This window comes from Mesoplodon densirostris, chromosome 17 (genome assembly GCF_025265405.1).
Source record: "Mesoplodon densirostris isolate mMesDen1 chromosome 17, mMesDen1 primary haplotype, whole genome shotgun sequence".
Classification (NCBI taxonomy): Eukaryota; Metazoa; Chordata; class Mammalia; order Artiodactyla; family Ziphiidae; genus Mesoplodon; species Mesoplodon densirostris.
In genome coordinates this window covers 33,366,431-33,389,178 of record NC_082677.1, presented here as the reverse complement: position 1 = coordinate 33,389,178, position 22,748 = coordinate 33,366,431, and the positions used below count along the sequence as shown (strand labels likewise).

The 22,748-nt window shown below is 35.5% G+C and overlaps 1 protein-coding gene across 2 annotated transcripts in view; it reads right to left on the bottom strand.

Annotated features, from left to right (window-relative positions):
- Positions 1-19,177, bottom strand: part of TDRD3 (tudor domain containing 3) — a 130,795-nt gene extending 111,618 nt beyond the window's left edge. The window contains exon 1 of one of the 2 annotated variants that reach the window (XM_060079819.1): positions 19,112-19,177. The gene's annotated coding sequence lies outside the window, so the exon portion shown is untranslated. The remainder of the gene's footprint in view (positions 1-19,111) is intronic. The other variant, XM_060079818.1, reaches the window with a different exon arrangement.
- Positions 19,178-22,748: the final 3,571 nt, after the last annotated feature.

The window sequence follows — 22,748 nt, the reverse complement described above, 5'->3', positions numbered from 1 at the left end:
CACCTTCACTAGTCTGTTTGCTTTCAATGTATTGTGACAAACTGACATTTATTTGTGTGCAGTTAAATGGATATACAGATATTACCTAGTTTTAACCATTAATGATCACAAAATGGACAAGTGGCTTTAAAAGATTCTGCCAAAGAAACACAAATTGAAGATAATGCCAACAATGCAATCACAGAGGGGGGAACAGGACCATTTTTGCCGATCTCCTACAACTGGTTGACCATGAGAACAAAAAGCTAGGAATGCTAGGGAGGAACACCTGCTCCCAGATCTTGATGTTTCCTAGCAAGCAGCAAGTTTACTTATTTAACTACTCCAACTCCTGGCCTCTCCATCCCTTTTAGTGAATTAAATAGTGGCCCTGCCAAAAGATATATGTCTACCTGGAACCTGTAAACATAACCCTATTTGTGAAAAGGGACTTGGCATACCTAATTAAGATCAGTATCTAAAGATGAGATGATCCTGGATTAGGAGAAATACAATGATGAGCTTCTTTAGAAGAGAGGGGAAATAAACACAAAGACACTGGGTATAAAGGCCATGGGAAGAAAAAAATGGGGGCAGAAATTGGAGTTACACATCTACAAGCCAAGGAACACCAAAGACTGCCCACAGCTACTGGAAGCTATGAGAGGGGTATGAAACAGACTCTCCTTCAGAGCCTCCGAAAGGAACCAACCCTGCTGACACCTTGATTTTAGACTTCTGTCCCACAGAACTGTGAAAGAATAAATTCCTGTTGTTTTATGCCACCAAGTTTGTGGGAGTTTGTTACAAAAGCCTCAGGAAACTAACACACCCACTTATGAAATGACTTATCTGATTGGGAAGAATATACTGTATATTTTGGGCTCATCCTCACCCTTCCTTTCTTGGGATCTAGGTAGGGACCCTGAGGAGGAGGTACCTACTCAGCCTCTTCACTGGATTGGCACTGCAATAAGTGAGTGTACAAATCTGTCAGGTTTGTGGTTCAATTAATGCATCCATTTGGCTCTCCCACCAAGCCATATCTTCCAAATTAATTTTTATCAGTAGTAAAGCTGATACTTTGGCCCACATCTGCCACTTCTTTCTTTATCAATCGATTCAGAACCAAAGTAAAAAAGAAGGTACTATTTATTAGACTCTCCTTAGAAACTCCCAAATTGCACACAGTCTTTTTATAATCAATTCTCAATTTGAATCAACAGGGCTTATGACTAGTACCACAATTCAGAAAGATTCTATAAGTAAAATTGCAGATATAACATTTTTTTCATTATTATGTTTACAATATTCAGTTTATTATCCTCTGTAGTCAAAAAATAAATAGGGAAGTACTGGATCTAAATAAAACACAAATAGTAGAATAAAATGTTAAGATCCTAAATCCTAACTTTAACACTGAATCTAAAATCATCTAAAAGCATCCACAAAACTGAATGAGAATTAACTTCAAAATCCTTGTTCATCTAGTGTCAAGAGCAACCCCAAAGTGAAAAAAGATATCATATTTAAATGAAAATAATAAAAATCAAGGATTAATTTTGCCCAAGATTTCTTTAATGTCTGACTTTCACCTTTACCTGAGCAATAAGGAGCAAGTAAAAGAAATTATTGTAAAAAATTTAAATAGGTTAGAAGAAAGATCTCTAATTCTTTTTTTTTTTAAACATCTTTATTGGAGTATAATTGCTTCACAATGGTGTGTTAGTTTCTGCTTTATAACAAAGTGAATCAGCTATATATATACATATGTTCCCATAGCTCTTCCCTCTTGCATCTCCCTCCCTCCCACCCTCCCTATCCCAGCCCTCTAGGTGGTCACAAACCACGGAGCTGAAGATCTCTAATTCTAATAAACAATATCAAGTATACACCAGATTCTCTGGGGCCAGAAAAAGTCATCCAGGCTTCATTCCTTCCTTTCCCTAGGTAGGTGGACCTCTCTATCATCTGAACTCCTAACTAGTCATATCAATTGATATGGAATGTCAGATTTAAATGACTGTATTAGTTTATTAATTTATTGATCATATTAAATAACATTCTTGCTTACAATCAGACTCTCCAAAGTTTGGATGACATGGAACCACTTATCTATAGTCTGATCACACCTAATAAACAGTTAAAACTGAGAATTTTTGAGGAATCAAGAAACTATCTAAATTTAGACATTCTATGATACTATGAAAAATCTGCCAGCCATTTCTTTTTATAATCTTATCAGTTTCCTTGAGAAATAAACTTCTCACTCTATCTATACCTAACAGCATAAGCATCACATTTTCCATCAACCCTAGAAACGGGGCCATATACTCAGAAGGAATCTATGAATATGATTAAGTTCTGATAAATCTTCCATCATTATTGCAAAGTGGGTTAAAATTAAGAGAATAAAAAAGTTTCATTCTCCGCAGTCCTTTTTAAGTACTTAAAATCATAATTTATTTCTTTACTGTTACTACTTCCAAAAGCATTTCCAGTGGCTTCAGTAGAGATTTTCTAGGGCTCATTTTTTCATCCACTATATTTATATCAAGAGAAGTTTTTGCTGCACTATTCACATCTCTACCTGAGGATCCAAGCAACTGGGTAATGATTCAAGTAAGTTGCCTTGGAATATGAAATAGTGGTCTGCCTACAGCTGCTTTAAAAGCCTGAAGGATAAATTTTTATGACGCCCTCTTTCTCATCTACTTCTTTGCTCTGTTGAAATAACTCAGTATCATTTTAACAAAATTTGATATTAATAAACATAGGGGTGAGACAGGAAGAAATCAGATAAAAAGTATCATTTGTCACACCCTGCACCATCCTAAGGATAGTATCAGACTCAAGAAAACTGGAACAAAAGAGAATTGTTTATTATAATGTTAGAAATTTTAGAACTTTCCCCATGTCACCCATGCAGGCATCTATGGTAAGCCTCAATCTGGAGGACATTTTCCTCCAGAGAAAATCTATGTTTGCTTCTGATCAAAACAACACTGCAATTGAGAGCCTCAGCTTTCAGCTTGTGGAAAAGTAGCAAAGTTAACTTTAGCCAGAATCTCAACTCACTGTCAGTTAGTAGCACCACACTAGCTCCACAATCCTTTCTATCAGCTTTCCTGATTCAGGTGCCCAAGATTTCCATGCAGAAAGATAAAGAAATATAAAATTACAAGAAAATATGATACAAGGAAATAAGCTACAAAATCTGAGAAGCATAAAAATATTTTTTTTTAATTTAAGACTCTAAGGAGTTGAGAATTTGGAATTATCAAACACAGACTATAAAACAATAAGCCTAATCTAGAGAATTTATATAGAACTGTGAACCTAACAACTAGGGAAAAAATATTCCCCTTAAGCAAGCATGTGACATATAAACATATATCAAGCCATAATGTAAGCCTCTATAAAGTTTCAAATACAGCTATCTTTCAGTCCAAATTCTCTGACCACAATATAACTGAATTAGAAATCTGTAACAAAAAGAAAAAAGATAATGTTCTATTATTAAAACAAAGAAGAAATCTTAATATAAACTGAAAAATATTTAGGACTGAATGATAATGAAAATACCATGTGTAAAACCTTTGGGATATAGTTAAAGCAATGGTAGAAGAAAAATTAATAGCCTTGAGATGCTTATATTAGAAAACAAAGTAAATAAATGAGTCGAACTAACAAGTTGGGAAAAGAACAACAGAATGAGTTCAAATAAGGTACAAGAAAGAAGAAAATAAAGATAAATTAATGAAATAGCAAACTAAAAATACAATAAAGAGGGTTAACAAAGTCTAGCATTGGTTCTTTGCAAAGACTGATGAAACTGATACTGAGCAAGACTGACCAGGAAGCAAAGAGTAATAATGCAAATAAACAATCTAAAGAGTAATAATAATAATAAAAACACAAACATACTTTCAGTAGCAATGAAAAAACAATAAGAGACCTATGCATACCAATCTAAATGTCCATCAACTAGAGAATGGAAAGGAAAAAGTAAAGTCCATACAATGGAATACTACTCAGCAATAAACAGTAACAAACTACTGATACATGCTACATCATGGATTCACCTCAAAAACATGACAGTAAATGAAAGAAGCCAGATACAACAAAGTATATATTGTGTGATCCCATTCATGTGAAGTGTCAACAAAAGGCATATAGAGAAAATGTGAAAGAATATACAGATATATTATTAAGAATAATAAGTACAAGATAGCAAATTTAAGATTAGTATACAATTATTGGTTACCTTTTTATGTACCCCAACAAAGAAAAAAAGAGTAATTTTTTTAAAAAACACCATTTACAACAACAAAAATAGGAAGTTCCGAGCATAAAGCTTGCATATAGATACACAACCTATATAATTTCAATAAATTATAGAACTTTATGGACAAAACTAAATAAATGAAGAGATACATCCAAAGGTGTGCTGAAGCCAGCTCAGGCCAGTTCACAAGTGCCTGTTAGGAGCACTTCTTCCTAATTCCAGCTTTGGTGATTTCATAGTATAATAGCTTATAATCAGCCCCTGCAGGACTTTTTATACTACAAATAGTGGCAACTACTATATATTAGGGCTTTATTTTTTCCTCTTCAGAGAGGCAGCTTACCAGCATTTCACTTGTAATTAGTTATCATAAAGATGTCAATTGTCTTTAAGCTGATATGCACATTCAATGCAATTTCATTCAAAACTCTGACCCATTTTAAGAAACTTGATCATTTGATTCTAAAATGTATATTAGAGAAGGTGGTCATGAGGGACAGAATAGCCTGAGGAAGAATAATGTATGTTACAACCAAAAGATTAGAAGAATTTGATAATATCAAGTGCCACAAAAGACATGGATCAATGGGATCTCACATACACTACTGAAGGTAATACAAATTGGTACAACCACTTTGAAAAATAATTTGGCATTATCCGGTAAAGTTGAACACTGGCTTACTCTAGCATACAATAATTCAATTCCTGGTTATATTCCCTAAAGAAACTCTTACACACATGCATCAGAAAAAATATACAAGTTTGTTCCTAGACGTAGTAGTAGTGCATCTATTATTTAAAGAAAAAAAAGAAGGGAAAAAGAAACACATCTAAATGTCCATCAACAGGAGAATGAATAAGTAAATTATGGTATATTTAGATAGCTTAATATTATATAAAAGTGAAAATGAATGAATATTGGGTATATACAGCATGGACACATGTTACAGCCATCACACTGAATGATAAAAGCAAGTTACAGCAGACAATCTGTTAACATTTTGTAAAGCTTAAAAACGAAACAGTAGGACCTCCCTGGTGGCGCAGTGGTTAAGAATCCACCTACCAATGCAGGGGACATGGGTTCGAGCCCTAGTCCGGGAAGATCCTGCATGCTGCGGAGCAACTAGGCCCATGCGTCACGACCACTGAGTCTGCACTCTAGAGCCCACGTGCCACAACTACTGAAGCCTGCATGCCTAGAGCCCGTGCTCCGCAACAAGAGCAGCCACTGCAATGAGAAGCCCACGCGCCACAAGTAAGAGGAGCCCCCGCTCACCGCAACTACAGAAAAGCCCATTGCAGCAGCCAAGACCCAACGCAGCCAAAAATAAATTAATTAATTAATTAAAAAAAAAAAAAAAACTCTCTCATAAAAACAATATATTACACAGAAATAACTACATATGTAACTAAAATATGTCTTCTAAAAGTCAAGAAAAGCTAAAGTCAAAATTCACAACAATCATTTCTTGGTGTTTGGGAGAGGAAGAGGTAGCACACAATGGTATTGTAACGTTCTAGTTCTTACAACAGGCTGAGGCTTCACAGGTGCTCACCTCATTTTTAAGCTTCAAAAGGGATGTTTGTATATATCCAATATTACATTAAAATTGCTCAAATAATTTAGGTAACATTTTGAAATTAAGGCATTGAGTAGTTCACAGAAGTGTCAGGAGTATTAGAGAACTAAGTCTGTAGCCTTCACAGCAAGAATAGCAGTGAAAGTCAAACCACGGACTGGTTTAATGGCAGTAGTATGTTGATGAAACAGTTTGGGATAGGAAGGGTAGAGAAGAAGCCCTAATTTGTAGCATTTGCCAATTCCCATGGCTGATTTCAACTACTCACCTCTAAACAGGGAAGAGATGCTGATGTTCGGCCTTCATCAGTTGGAACAAGCTAGATCCAGCACACTCAAGCATCTAGCTCTACACCTTGTACTATCAATTTCACTAGCCCTGGACACTGACCCCAGCACTGTTGGCAGCTATTACTCTAGAAACTCAATCCTGCTGTAGCTTCTGCCACTACCAAAGAAGATTCACCACAGTTCCTGCTTTTTTGGTGTGATTAACCCATGTCCTATGCAGCTATACCTGAATTAGTAAAGCTGAGGTACATGTGCACGGCATAGGTGCAAAGGAGGCTAGGGAAAAAGTATCTGGCATTTTCTTCTCCACCACCAAGACTTTGAAAATGGGAAATTCCCCCAAACAAAGGCAGAGAATTCAGGTTCTAGGAAGTATAAATGTTAACTTATTTATCTTCCATGTATTATTATCAGGCAAGAAGATTTTGTCAAGGTTTATTTTCTATAGTTTGTATAATAAAATACCTTTTTTGGGGTAGTTTTATTTTCTAAATATAAATAATACGTGTGTGTATGCATGTGTATACATATATAACTTTTATACACACACCAGATACACTCTCCCACCATAAGATGTTAAATATGCCCCCAAATGGGGATTTACCTATTATTCCCTTATTGAGAATTACAAGTCTAAAAACTAACAGTCTAGCAAGAAAAGCAACCTCTCCACCTCATCTCACTAAGCTTAACAAGCTGAGATGGCTGCCCCTCCCTTGTATGTACTTCTGACATAGCATTTGTTCCACTATACTGACATTGTTGCTTTCTTGATCTCTTATTAGGGTATATGCTTCAAGGCAGGGGCTGTCCTATTGATCTCTGCAGCCCCTGCACTTAGCACATATATACATTCAAAAATTGCTTGATAAAGAAGTTACCTTGTGTTTTTACTATAATTTATTTAGCACTTACTAGATACACCAGAAAATGTGGCAGGATTTTTACGTTATTTTTTAAATAAATTTATTTACTTATTTATTTTATTTTTGGCTGCATTGGGTATTTGTTGCTACGCATGGGCTTTCTCTAGTTGTGGCAAGCGGGGGCTACTCTTCTTTGTGGTGCACGGGCTTCTCATTGCAGTGGCTTCTCTTGTTGCAGAGCACGGGCTCTAGGCACACGGTTTCAGTAGTTGTGGCTCACAGACTCTAGAGCGTAGGCTCAGCAGCTGTGGTGCACAGGCTTAGTGGCTCCACGGCATGTGGGATCTTCCCAGACCAGGGCTCAAACCCATGTCCCCCACATTGACAGGCGGATTCTCAACCACTGCGCCACCAGGGAAGTCCTACATAAGTTATTTAATTAACCTCCAGAACTAAAAAGTATATTAGGACCATTTGTGTGTCTTAAATGAGAAAACTGAGAGCAGAGGATAAAGTATTTTGACAGAGGTTACCCAGACAGTAAGAGGTAGAATTAGAATTCAAACTCAGATATGCCACACACCAAAGTCTGTCTTCTTTGTTTCATACATTCTAAAACTATGATAAAGTTCGTTACATACTAAAAACATGTAGGTATAAAGGGCAGTGGGAATATTAACTCTTAAAAATTAATTCTGTTCAAAAGAGGTCAAGAAAATTAGAAGAGAAGTGGCATTCAAGTTGGAATTTGAAGACTAAGTAGCAGTTTGCCTGACAGCCGAGGGAAGAACATTCCATTCACATGGCAATTATTAAGGCCCTATAGCAACAAAAGACTATGATTTTAGAAAAGCTGCAGTTCCCTCATCTCTAAAGTAAAACAGAGGTTGGTAACGATTTCTATTTTTCAATGCTGTTCTGAAGATTACACAGATTATTTAACATGGGACCTGGCACAAAATAGGTTCTCAATAAAGAGAAAGAGAAGAAGTGTTTACTGAAAACCAGGGTTCTCCCAGGTAAGTTAGGGGCTTGTACCAAGAAAGGTCAAGAAGAAAGAAGGTTAAAAGCAAAAGGAACACTGAAAAAAATAGCTTTGGGAAGGTAGTCCCTAATCCTGATCTCAAAATTTTCAATTGATATTCATATACGTCAAGAGAGTTTAAATGGATAAATAAATAAATAAATAATAATAAAAGAAAAACTTCCTGAATCATAAATATGATGGTATACCTACTAGAAGATCTAAAAGTTTCTACCCCTTAGAAATTTTAAAAACAGGGTATTATAAATGTCTAGTAATAGACAAAAAGACAACATAATATTGAATAGGTTTTCCCAATCTTGAGATCACCTGAAAAAACATCAATTTATACATCAAAGTAACAGCACAGCAGATAATTTGCTCTTATTCAATCAGGGCAATTACAGCCAATCAATTACAAGAAAAACATTGTGGGACTCCAGTCAAAAGTAACACTTCTTTCAATGTGTCATTTGCCTATTTCCATCCTTCACTGCTATAGCATTTCGTTTTCTAGGAGAATTAGAAAAAAAAAAAGTGAACAGTTTGTTTTTCAATTATTATTAGAGTATCTAATATATATTCTATATATTGTTTTGTGCAGTTGTTTTTAAACTACACAGAAGTCCTACTAATAATTGCCAATAAGCGCTTGTAAATAAAGCACAGTAATATCAGAATTTTAGTAATCCATTTTTCTAAAATTAAAAGTGCATGTTTAATTTTAATAACTCACTAAAAGAAACACTGGTAAATCGTATTATCTATTAACATATATAAAACATACAATTTATTTAACTTAAAACATTTTTCAATTATTTTTTTTCTGAAAACATCCAAGTTCTATATTGTCTGAGGGTGAGAGGGCATTGTTTGAATTTTAAGGCAGTGAAGCCATCTTGTGGTTGATGTTGGTGTTGCTGAGGCTTTGAGAAGGTCAATTCTATCCGGAAAAATTAGGCCTTTAATCACAGTTTCACATTTAAAAATGAATATACAGGGCTTCCCTGGTGGCGCAGTGCTTAAGAGTCCGCCTGCCGATGCAGGGAACACGGGTTCGTGCCCCGGTCTGGGAGGATCCCACATGCCGCGGAGCAGCTGGGCCCGTGAGCCGTGGCCGCTGAGCCTGCGTGTCCGGAGCCTGTGCTCCGCAACGGGAGAGGCCACAACACTGAGAGGCCCGCGTACCGAAAAAAAAAAAAAAAAAAAAATGCATATACAACCTGTCAGTCCTAAACTTAGATGAAAAAAATAAACACAGATCTGGAAAGCCTTTCCTGTTAGGGCTTCACAGTAATGCATTAAAGTCCTCACACAGCTGGACTGGGAATAAAGCATTTTTACATTAACCTATATTTTGTAATTAACTTCTACACCTTGGTTCAGAGGCTAAAGCTATGAAAATAACTACAACAAAATATTAAACTTGGAGAAGAATATGAAAAATATTAAACAGTTTTATAGGAAGTATAGTTTTACTTCCATTTTGTCATGACTTCTTTCCATTATTTTTACCTTGCAAGCTAAATATTCCAGGACCTTGTAATATCTAGATATAAAAAGCCTGCCCTGAAAAACTCAGAAGTTGCAGCATATAGCTTCCTTGGAACATATTGCTCCACTCTAAAACCCTTTATGGCCTAAAAATCAAACATAAACTGCTTATGGGAAAATCTAGCTTAGGCTTAGAACCCTGGAGAAAACTGTCATCTTCCCACTCTCACTACTTTTTACATTTGTCTGAAACCTTTGCATCAAGGTTACAAGCAACCTTATGGAGAAAATATGGGAACTGCAAAATAATATTAAGAGAATGGAAGGAAAGAGAAAAGAATGTGAACAGAACTATTACATTAATTACTAACAAAGTTACTTGTATTTTTTTGGCCATCCTACTTCCTCATAAAATAATCAGTGATAACTAATAGAATTATTAAGACTTCAGTTTCAAACTTCAGATGACAATGCCCTTCTGAAGGTCCCAGTTTGTCTTAGGACAAAACAGATGTAAATACAATGTTCCAGGATTAACTGTCTTCTCCTAACTACAGACCTACCATCTCTCCTACCGAATCATAGCTCTCTCCACACTTCCTTTCCAAATGCTGAAATGCTGTTATCTAAGTCTTATTAATTATGATAATAACAATACACAGCATGTAAGCATTTACTTTTGGCCTCTCAGGAGAAGAAGTTTGAAGACTCCTCTCTACATTCCTTTAATCTACTTCTAAAGAGGATTACTGCTCTGTCTTGCCAAGTCTCTAGTACATTGGATGGAGCCTGGGGCCTAATGAATAAGCTTCCAAGGGGGATAGAAGACACAGGACTACGGCTCTTTTAAAGGACCCACACAAAACTAATGGAAGTAGCTTCTAAAAAGACAGCCTCCTCTCTTCTCTTGCTTATTAAGGATTTGCTTCTTAAACACTGGGGCAAATGCTCTCCAATTCTTTTTCCTTTGGCTTTCTCTCTTAGGAGTGGTAATATCACAGGCAGGCATGGAACTTAGTAGAAATAGAGCAGGAATTTGACCTATTTTGATTCTATTATCCTAAGATCAACCTAGCTCAAGTGATAAAGTTCTGCATTAGGGGCTGGGGCTAAAACACAGTCAATAATGAAGTATCCATTTGCCTTACTTCATTTACTGCATTCCCTTGGAGATCTCTAAGTAACAAGATAACAAACTGAGGTAATTAACATGCACTCTTAGATCTCCAGGACAAAAATACCATCCTAAATGTCCCATAATGTTCAATATTTGCCATACACATTGTGCTACATTTAAGATGTCACATAAATTACGTCATTTAATTCTTCAATGTCATAAGGGACATAATATTTGAATGATAAGAAAATTAAAATCTGGCAAGATTAAATAACTACCAGAAGTCACAAAAACATAATAAGCAGAAGAATGAGGATTTAAATCTAGCCCAATAATTCTAAAATCTGTATCTGTCCAGTATGTTACCAGCCCCTACTGTTTTATTCTCCCTCTCCACATCGTATCTGAAGCACATCAAAACCATGCCTCTGCTTCCTGGGACAGCTAGTCTATCTCACACTTTAAATTTTGTCTAAATTAGTTTTTGCAAAATTAGTTTCTAGTATGATCTATTTGTAAAATCACTAGGTGATACAGTTCTTTCTTTCATTCATTATTTTTGTACTATTAAAAGAAAATTAGAAAATATTATTATTTTATACCAAAATCTGGCATGTTCAAGGAACAGGAAGATTACTTATTCAAATACTCTGCTTATCTTATGCACAGATTAGAATAAAATTTATGTAAAATTTTTTATTTAAAATATATTTTAAATAAGAACTATTACATAATTTTAGTGTCTAGACCTATGTCTTAATGATTCTGTCACCATTAACATGATGAAGTGCTGGGTAATAAAGCTTTCCAATAAAGGCACAAATAAAGCAACTTTTACTGTATTAGTCTTATTTTACAGATAGACGCACAAGTAATTCATGTCAAAAATACATTCCTTAAACATTTACTTTTGCCTGAAAGTAGTTATATTTTTATATAATATATGAAGTTTTAACCAAAGGCAAATAAAATGAGTAATTCCCGTGTGTTGGCTTCTAAAAATTCTATTAAAATTAATTTTCAGAACATTTTCACGAATACTGTGAAGAGAATTATATTTGGCGTCTGAAGGAAAAATATAAATGGGAAGAGCAGAAAGGGGATATCCCACTCTACTTCTGTTTCACGTGAACAGAGCTTATTTTCTATCTTTTCATCTTATATATAAACTAAATCTACATCAGCATTAAAAATATTTCAAAGGATAAAATTTGGCAGAGAAAATTCTAGATTCAAATATTCTAAGTTATATATTTTTTTGTTAGCTACATTCAAAGGAAATTCTGAAGAGACAACTTATAAAACTTTGTGAGACATGGCAGAGTAGAAGGGCGTCCGCTCACTCGCCCTTGCGAGAGCACCAGAATCACAGCTAACTGCTGCAAAATCTACAGGAAGACACTGGAACTCACCAAAAAAGATACACCACATCCAAAGACAAAGGAGAAGCCACAACAAGACAGTAGGAGAGGCGCAATCACAATAAAATCAAATCCCATAACCACTGGATGGGTGACTCACAAACTGGAGAACAATTATACCACAGAAGTCCACCCACTGGAGTGAAGGTTCTGAGCCCCACATCTGTCTTCCCAACCTGGGGGTCCGGCAACAGGAGAAGGCATTCCCAGAGAACCAGATTTTGAGGCTAGCGGAATTTTATTGCAGGACTTCGACAGGACAGGGAGAAAAAGAGACTGCACTCTTGGAGGGCACACACAAAGTAGTGTGTGCATAATGACCCAGGGGGAAGGAGAAGTGGACCCAGGGGGAAGGAGAAGTGAACCCACAGGAGAGTGAACCAGACCTACCTGCTAGTGTTGGAGGGTGTCCTGCAGAGGTGTGGGTGGCTGTGGTTCACCACGGGGAAAAGGACACTGGCAGCAGAAGTTCTGGAAGGTACTCCTTGCTGTGAGCCCTCCTGGATCTGCCATTAGCCCCACCAAAGAGCCTGTCGCCTCCAGTGTTGGGTCGCCACAGGCCAAACAACCAACAGGGAGGGAACTCAGCCCTGCCCATCAGCAGATAAGTGGTTTAAATTTTTACTGAGCTCTGCCACCAGAGCAACACCCAGCTCTACCCACCAGCAGTCCCTCCATTAAGAAACTTGCACAAGCCTCTTAGATAGCCTCATCTGCCAAAGGGTAGACAGCAAAAGCAAAAAGGACGACAATCCTGCAGCCTGTGCAATGAAAACCACATTTATAGAAAGACAATATGAAAAGGCAGAGGACTATGTACCAGATGAAGGAACAAGATAAAAACCCCAGAAAAACAACTAAATGAAGTGGAGATAGGCAACCTTCCAGAAAAAGAATTCAGAATAATGATAGTGAAGATGGTCCAGGACCTCAGAAAAAGAATGGAGTCAAAGATTGAGAAGATGCAAGAAATGTTTAACAAATACCTAGAAGAATTAAAGAACATACAAACAAAGACAAATAATACAATAACTGAAATGAAAAATACACTAGAAGGAATCAATAGCAGAATAACTGAGGCAGAAGAACAGATAAGTGACCTGGAAGACAGAATGGTAGAATTCACTGCTGTGGAACAGAATAAAGAAAAAAGAATGAAAAGAAATGAAGACAGCCTAAGTGACCTCTGGGACAACATTAAATGCACCAACATTCACATTAGGGGGGTCCCAAAAGGAGAAGAGAGACAGAAAGGACCTGAGAAAATATTTGAAGATATTATAGTCAAAAACTTCCCTAACATGGGAAAGGAAACAGCCCCCAAGTCCAGGAAGCGCAGAGTCCCAGGCAGGATAAACACAAGGAGAAACATGCCGAGATACATAATAATCAAATTGATAAAACTTAAAGACAAAGAAAAATTATTGAAAGCAGCAAGGGAAAAACAACAAATAACATTCAAGGGAACTCCCGTAAGGATAAGAGCTGATTTCTCAGTAGAAATTCTACAAGCCAGAAAGGAATGGCACAATATATTTAAAGTGATTAAAGGGAAGAACCTACAACCAAGATTACTCAACCTGAAAAGGATCTCATTCAGATTCAACGGAGAAATCAAAATATACCTAGAGACAAATGTCCAGGAAAACAGGACGATCCAAAACCTATGGGATGAAGCAAAAGCTGTTCTAAGAGGGAAATTAATAGCAAGAAACAAGAAAAATCTCAAATAAACAACCTAACCTTACACCTAAAGGAACTGGAGAAAGAAGAACAAACAAAACCCAAACTTAGTAGAAGGATAGATTTCATAAGTCAGAGCAGAAATAAATGAAACAAACAAAGATAGCAAAGATCAATAAAACTAAAAGCTGGTTCTTTGAGAAGATAAACAAAATTGAGAAACCTTTAGCCAGACTCATCAAGAAAAAAAGGAAGAGGACTCAAATCAATAAAACTAGAAATGAAAAAGGAGAAATTACAACAGACACCGCAGAAATACAAAGCACCATAAAAGACTACAACAAGCAACTCTATGCCAATAAAATGGACAACCTGGAAGAAATGGACAAATATTTAGAAAGGTATAACCTTCCAACACTGAAGCAAGAAAATATGAACAATCACAAGTAATGAAATTAAAATTGTGATTAAAAATCTTCCAACAAACAAAAGTCCAGGACCAGATGGCTTCACAGGTGAATTCTAACATTTAGAGAAGAGTTAACACCTATCCTTCTCAAACTCTTCCAAAAAATTGCAGAGAAAGGAACACTCCCAAATTCATTCTATTAGGCCACCATCACCCTGATACCAAAACCAGACAAAGATACTATAAGAAAATTACAGACCAATATCCCTGACGAATATAGATGCAAAAATTCTCAACAAAATACTAGCAAACAGAATCCAACAACACATTAAAAGGATCATACACCATGATCAAGCAGGATTTATCCCACGGATGCAAGGATTCTTCAATATATGCAAATCAATCAATGTGATATACCATATTAACAAACTGAAGAATAAAAACCATATGATCATCTCAATAGATGCAGAAAAAGCTTCTGACAAAATTCAACATCCATTTATGATAAAAATCTCCAGGAAGTGGGCATAGAGGCAAGGGAACCTAACTCAACATATTAAAGGCCATACATGACAAACCCACAGCAAACATCATTCTCAATGGCGAAAAATTGAAAGCATCTCCACTAATATAGGGAAAAAGACAAGGATGTCCACTCTCCAGTCTTATTCAGTATAGTTTTGGAAGTCCTAACTATGGCAATCAGAGAAGAAAAAGAAATAAAAGGAATACAAATTGGAAAAGAAAAAGTAAAACTGTCACTGTTTGCAGATGACATGATACTATACATAGGTAATCCTAAAGATGCGGCCAGAAAACTACTAGAGCTAATCAATTAATTTGGTAAAGTTACAGGATACAAAATTAATGCACAGAAATCTCTTGCATTCCTATACACTAACAGTGAAAGATCAGAAAGAGAAATTAAGGAAACAATCCCATTCACTCTTGCAACAAAAAGAATACATTACCCAGCAATAAACGTATGTAAGGAGGGAAAAGACCTGTACTCAGAAAACTGTAAGACACTGGTGAAAGAAATCAAAGATAACACAAACAGATGGAGAGATATACCATGTTCTTGGAATGGAAGAATCAATATTGTGAAAAACACTATACTACCCAAAGCAATCTACAGGTTCAATGCAATCCCTATCAAATTACCAATGGCATTTTTTACAGAACTAGAACAAAAAATCTTAAAATTTGTATGGAGACACAGAAGACCCGGAACAGCCAAAGCAATCTTGAGGGGAAAAAACGGAGCTGGAGGAATCACTCCCTGACTTCAGACTACACTACAAACAGTAATCAAGACAATATGGTACTGGCAGAAAAACAGAAATACAGATCAATGGAACAGGATAGAAAGCCCAGAGATAAACCCACACATCTATGGTCAACTAATCTATGACAAAGGAGGCAGGGATATACAATGGAGAAAAGAGAGTCTCTTCAATAAATGGTGCTGGGAAAATTTGGCAGCTACATGTAAAAGAATGAAATTAGAACACTCTCTAACACCATACACAAGAATAAATTCAAAATGGATTAAAGACCTAAATGTAAGACCAGACACTATAAAACTCTTAGAGGTAAACATATGAAGAACACTCTCTGACATAAATCACAGCAAGATCTTTTTTGACCCAACTCCTAGAGTAATGAAAATAAAAACAAAAATAAACAAATGGGACCTAATGAAACTTAAACGCTTTTGCACAGCAAAGGAAACTATAAACAAGATGAAAAGACAACCCTCAGGATAGGAGAAAATATCTGCAAACAAATCAACAGACAAAGGATTAATCTCCAAAATATATAAACAGCTCATGCAGCTCAATATTGAAAAAAACAAACAACCCAATCAAAAACTCAGCAGAAGACCTAGGTAGACATTTCTCCAAAGAAGACTTAGAGATGGCCAAGAGGCACATGAAAAGCTGCTCAACATCACTAATTATTAGAGAAATGCAAATCAAAACTACAATGAGGTATCACCTCACACTGATTAGAGTGGGCATCATCAGAATATCTACAAACAACAAATGCTGGAGAGGGTGTGGAGAAAAGGGAACCCTCTTGCACTGTTAGTGGGAATGTAAATTGATACAGCCACTACGGAGAACAGTATGGAGGTTCCTTAGAAAACTAAAAGTAGAACTACCATATGACCCAGCAATCCCACTCCTGGGCATATACCCAGAGAAAACCATAACTCAAAAACACACATGTACCCCTTGGACTTCCCTGGTGGTGCAGTGGGTAAGAATCCACCTGCCAATGCAGGGGACACGGGTTCCAGCCCTGGTCCAGGAAGATCCCACATGCCACGGAGCAACTAAGCCCATGTGCTACAACTACTGAGCCTGCACTCTACAGCCTGTGAGCCATAACTACTGAGCCTGTGTGCCACAACTACTGAAGCCCACGTGCCTAGAGCCCGTGCTCCACAAGAGAAACCACCACAATGAGAAGTCTATGCACTGCAATGAAGAGTAGCTCTCACTCGACACAACTAGAGAAAGCCTGTGCACAGCAACAAAGACCCAGCGCAGCCAAAAATAAAATTAATTAAAAAAAAAATACACATGCACTCCAATGTTCATTGCAGCACTATTTACAAGAGCCAGGTCATGGTACCAACCTAGGTGTCCACAGACAGAAGAATGGATGAAGAAGATGTGGTACATATATACAATGGAATATTACTCAGCCATAAAAAGGAACAAAATTGGGTCATTGTAGAGACGTGGATGGACCTAGAGACTGTCATACAGAATGAAGTAAGTCAGAAAGAGAAAAACAATTATCGTATATTAACGCATATATGTGGAATCTAGAAAAATGGTACAGATGAACCAGTTTGCAAGGCAGAAATAGAGACACAGATGTAGAGAACAAACGTATGGACACCAAAGGGGGAAAGCAGGGCTGGTGGGGTGGTGGGATGAATTGGCAGATTGGGATTGATATATATATACAGTAATATGTATAAAATAGATAACTGATTAAAAAGTATTTTTTAAAAAGTGCTCTGAGAAGTTGGAGGAAGAGAAAACTCTTATCAGTACCTTTCCCCATGAGCTTATAGCAGAGATAGGTTCTGAGTATCCCTAAAGACACACGAAGAAACAATGGAAAATCAATAATCCAGAATGCTAGTTTTCTTAAATCAACTAGCATAAGGATGCACAGCCACTGCTTTGATGTTAGTTACTTTTCCTGTAAAGAACTGTTGCATTCATCAGACCTGTCCAAGACTGCTGCCTAATTTGGAGTTCTATACCCCAGAAGTTTTCTAATTATTCTTCCCAGACCAGCAGAATCAACATCCCACAGAAACTTGTTCATAATATAAATTCTTGGGCTCTATCCCAGTTCAATGGAGACAGAGGCGTGGGAGTGGGAGAGGTTAGAGGCTGGCAATGAGTGTTCTAGCCAGGCCTCAGGATGATTCTGATGCATGCTGAGCTCTGAGAACTACGACCACAACCAGAAAAAGAAATGTAAGGAACTGGAGAGGACTCTGAGAAGAACAATGAAGATGAATGGAATGCCTGAGACAGAATAAACAGAGGAACCAAGATAGGTGGCTTTAGCAAGAAGAAACCTGTGGTACTGACATTTACAAGGCTTCAAGTATATGAAGAGTTATTCACAAGGGAAGGTAACCAGATGTTCTCCATTTCCCCTGAGGGAAGATAAAGAAGACGTTACGGACTTCAAGTTGCATCATAAGAAATTTAGGTTAAAATACAACTAAAGTTTGCTGACACAGAGTGTTGTTAAACATTAAAATGAATTGTTAAGGCGTTTGTAGAACTTTCTTCTCTGAGTATCTGCTTCAAAAACTACTGTAGGGCTTCCCTGGTGGCGCAGTGGTTGAGAGTCTGCCTGCCGATGCAGGGGACAGGGGTTCGTGCCCCAGTCCAGGAGGATCCCACGTGCCGCGGAGCAGCTGGGCCCGTGAGCCATGGCCGCTGAGCCTGTGCATCCAGAGCCTGTGCTCCTCAACGGGAGAGGCCACAACAGTGAGAGGCCCGCATACCGCAAGAAAAAAAAAAAAAAACTACTGTAAATTATAAAATAAACTCTTGTTTTCTTTCCAGCTAAATGATTACCATCTACTGCATAAGGGAAAATGTGAAAAATATGTTGTTGCATTTCAGACCTTTTAAAATTATCTAAAATTTAAATATCTGAGGTATAGCAACTATCTTAAATATCTGAGTGTTAAAATGATAAGAATATTTATTCAAACACAAAACATATACATTCAAAGTATTTCTTTAAATTATACATAATGATGTTCTGTAATAGTTCAAAAAGTGAGCAGTAGCACATATAAAATTCTTGGTTGACGTAATTTACATGTATTTTCAAATAAAAAGAAGAAATTGAATACAAATGAATAAGAAGTAAAAGACTGACTAGTTGGTATCTAAAAATTGTATCCCTGTATTTTAAAAACATCACTGAAAAATTCATAACATGAATACATATATGTGTTACACAAAATGATAGCAGCAACCAAATGCACGGCTTTGCCAATTGCTCCTAACACTCTTTCCCAATCTTATAGTTTTATATTAATAAGTTCATTAAACAAATATGGTTAACAGGTAACTAAAATAAAAAGATACAAAAAGGTCCTTTTCCTGAGCACCAATAATATCTGGTAAGTCTCACATGTAAAGTAAGTGTGTCATAGTTACAATTCCTGAAACAAAAGGTTTTTTTTAAATGTTGAAAAGTCACCAAAAGTTTAAAAGTTTAAGCTTTAATAATTTTCCATGTGTATAGGAAGTCACTATAATGATAAATCTGTGACTTGTTCACCTCCAAAATATTTTGAAGTTGCAGTCTTCATTGACAAAAAATAATTCCAGTAATTTAGTAGATGTTCATATTTATTGTACTTAGCATAATTTAGGAAGTTAACATTTTTCATTACCTTTTCCACCTTTCCACCATTGATGTCACTGGGGAGGAATTTCTTGCCAATTGTTCTCAAGTCTGTCTAAAATAAAAATATTATTATTAACATAAAATTATAGAGAAAAGTGAATCTAAATCTAATCTCACTCACCAACAAAAGATAAAATTACTTAAGGTGTGTGGAACAAAATTTAAATAAATGTCTTTCAACTGATTATGAGATCTATATATATATAAAATCACTCTTTTCTAATAACACAGTCCCATACATACATTGTTTAAAGTACATCAAAGGCCTTATTTGTATCTGGTCATACTTCTCTAGATACCCTTTTAACTTACTAAGTCTTCTTTATTAAAATCTAAAACTTGATTTTATGAAACTATATAGTCTTACTAAAAAATTAATGCCACAATCCAAAACTAAATGACTACTTTGAACATATAAACAGTATATTTTTGACAACTAAATTCTATATAACCTTGATATGCAGAGACATGAAAACACATTACTCTATAGGCTGTGATACTTATGACATAACAAAGCTACACAACATAAAAATATCCCAGAGAACAATACCACTGCAACAGCAAGAAATTGTAAGACTATACTGTAGTAAATACTTATTTCATTTGCTTTTTAAACAAATTACAGAAACAGAAGTTGGTGAACAAATGACTAACCACATGAAAATTCCCAAGTACATATTATTCAGCAAACCAAAGCAAAACATAAAAAGGACAACATAGGACTAAGATAAAAGTTGTAGGATTTCTGACATAAAAACAGAACTTCAACTACACAGTCTACATAAAAAAACAGACTTTTTCAGGATTTTGTCTTCTTTAAGTAAGAAGAAGTGAAAACTAAAGGAAAAGTAAGAAATTTGTTCAGAAGAAAACTACTACTACTCATGAAAAAGGCCTAATTATTTAAGCTAAGAAATTATCTTGCTGCTTGAGATAGTGAGGTTAGATTAATAACTAAATTTGTACTGTTTTGTTATTCCTTAAATATAGTAAAGAGAAGCTCTTCATTGCCTCAAGAGCAAAACAAAACAGACTTAGAGTGCATTTAATCACAAAATTTATAAGGGAGAAATTTATATTAGACTTAAGGAGAAAATACTAGATGATTAAAATTACTGTATTATAAAAGGATTACATATAGAGAAGTAGGATAGTCTTCTTTGAACACCTACAATAATAGAATATCCTCTTATTTGAAATATCCATATATGGTCAGCTTAAGAAACAAGCATACATGTTATACAACCCTCACAGATCCTTTCCAGTCTTTTACTACAATGATTTATAATTTATTTCTCAATGTAATGCAAGGATCACTCCTAAAGTAAAACTCACTGAATGGAACTGCCAGGTAAACTAAGCCCCAAATCCAAATACTTGTTTAACAATGTTTCAGGTTTATCCTTTTTGCAGCCTCCACCCAATAACAGAGTGAAAGAATTATAAACCATACCTCAAGTTGCATGGTTTTGACTTTGAAAATACTAAGCAACATATGGGGAAAAAATACTTTCTTATACTAGCATTTCCTATATTAGGATTGTTTTGAAGATTAAATAATGCATGTAAAGCATTCAGCACAATGACTTGCAAACAGTAAGCATTTAATGAATGTTAGCTATCATGTTTACTTTAGTAAATATAAAACATGCATATTGTTATCATCTGAACGTGTACAAGTCAATAATACAACTAACAGTTCATAAAAACATAAGTATTATCTTGAAGTCACTCAAAAGCTGAAATATTTAAATACGTATAAAAAACAGAATATATAAAAATTTTATGATACATCATGGTCCTTCATTTCTGGTTTTTATCACTAATTATAAAATTAAAATAAAATGAGGCATTAATATAAATGAGAAATGAGCACTAGACTAAAATCCTAAACTTTGATTTACTACATACTATAATTAACTAATATGACCTGGGACACGTCAGAAATTCTCTAAATCCAGTTAACTTATTCCTCTGTAACATGGAAAATATATTACCAATTCTATCTTCCAAAACTGTTGTCAGGCTAAAAGGAGACAATGTATTCAAAGTGCCATACACACATATAAGGAATGTTATTTCATTGTTCTTTTAGCAAGATGAAAATGACCTACCAAATCTTTAAACATCCTAAATTCAAAGTCAATTTATGAGTTCTGCAAAGGCAATTCTATGATTCAGATGCTGTTATATCAGGGTCACTAGGATAACTGGGTCCAAAAATACATTTATAGTGAATAAGCAATCATGCAGGAGAAATATTTAACCTATAACATTGTGCACATGCAAACAAGATTCCTGACTATTTCTTCAAGTAAGTTCAGCAGAATATCTGTTTGGCAAATCATTTTGTATTATACAGAATCTTAAAAGAAATTTAAAAATAATCTTTTAAATTTTTTACTGTTACATATTATTTAGTAATTTAAGACTAGGCCATCATTTAATTTTTTTCTGAATAATTCAGGAATTTGAACGCAAAACTACATGCTGAATTTCAAGGTTATTTCTTATTATCCTTACTCCTCATTCTACAGAGGAAAAAAAATAAGAACCTCCCTCCTTTCAACATAAAAACCCATGCAGAAAAGAGTTACATAGCAGCTCTGAGGCTGCTATCTTTAGAAGGGCCTGCTTACAAAGTTGGCCCGAAGGTGTCATCTGGGAACTTGGCACTTGAACCATTCCCTAACTGAAAATGTGGTTCACTGCCTAAATTATTTGTGTTAACAATGTGATTTATGGTAAACACCTGCTTTTTAAGGGGGGGAGTCTGGAATTTTATTTCATGCTAAGCAGAGAGTACCTTCCTAAGCAGCCCAATAATAGCCTAATGGACTTCCCTGGGCAGGAAAACCATATACATACCATTGCTTTGTTCACTGCTAGATAAAGGAACAAATTCAGTGTGTTCCCACTGGTGGAAGAGAACATAAGCAAGCTTATGCATGGATTATTCTCCCAATATGTAATAAGTTATATATAAGAACTAATAATGCAAGTCTTTCTCAATTAGTGATTAACATCCCACAATCACTCGAAAGTTAAAAAACTTCAACAGAAACAATGTATATACCTGATTTTATTTAAAGGTTATAAACTTGAAACTTAGATTATTTGTCTGGTGTAGACTTCATCCCGATTAAAAGTATTTTTTTATCCTATTATATCACATAATAGCTTTGGACTGCAGTATTTAACTATATATTTTAAAGAAAATTATAAAGACAAATTGATTCACTAAGATAATAATCATCATGTACCTCTTATGTACACAGGACAAATACTTTATGTTGACTTATTTTACTTAGCTTCATACCCAATTTATACATAGCTCAATGCTATTTACCTATGTATATAAATAAGAAAAATAAAAAAGAACAGAAGATTGTCACAAAGCCTTTTTCCTATCATCTTTAGGACTTTTTTTAATAAACAAAGAAAGTAGGGTTCTTTATACCATTTTTTGAAAATAAAATTCACTAATTTGGGTGCAAATCAAGGAAAGTTAAACTGTCTAGCAAATATTCCCATTTGTAGTCACAGATAACACACAATTTCTAAAAAACCTGTTGGTCTTATTGAATAAAATTTCAAAGCAGCTAAAAAAATCAAAGGTTTAA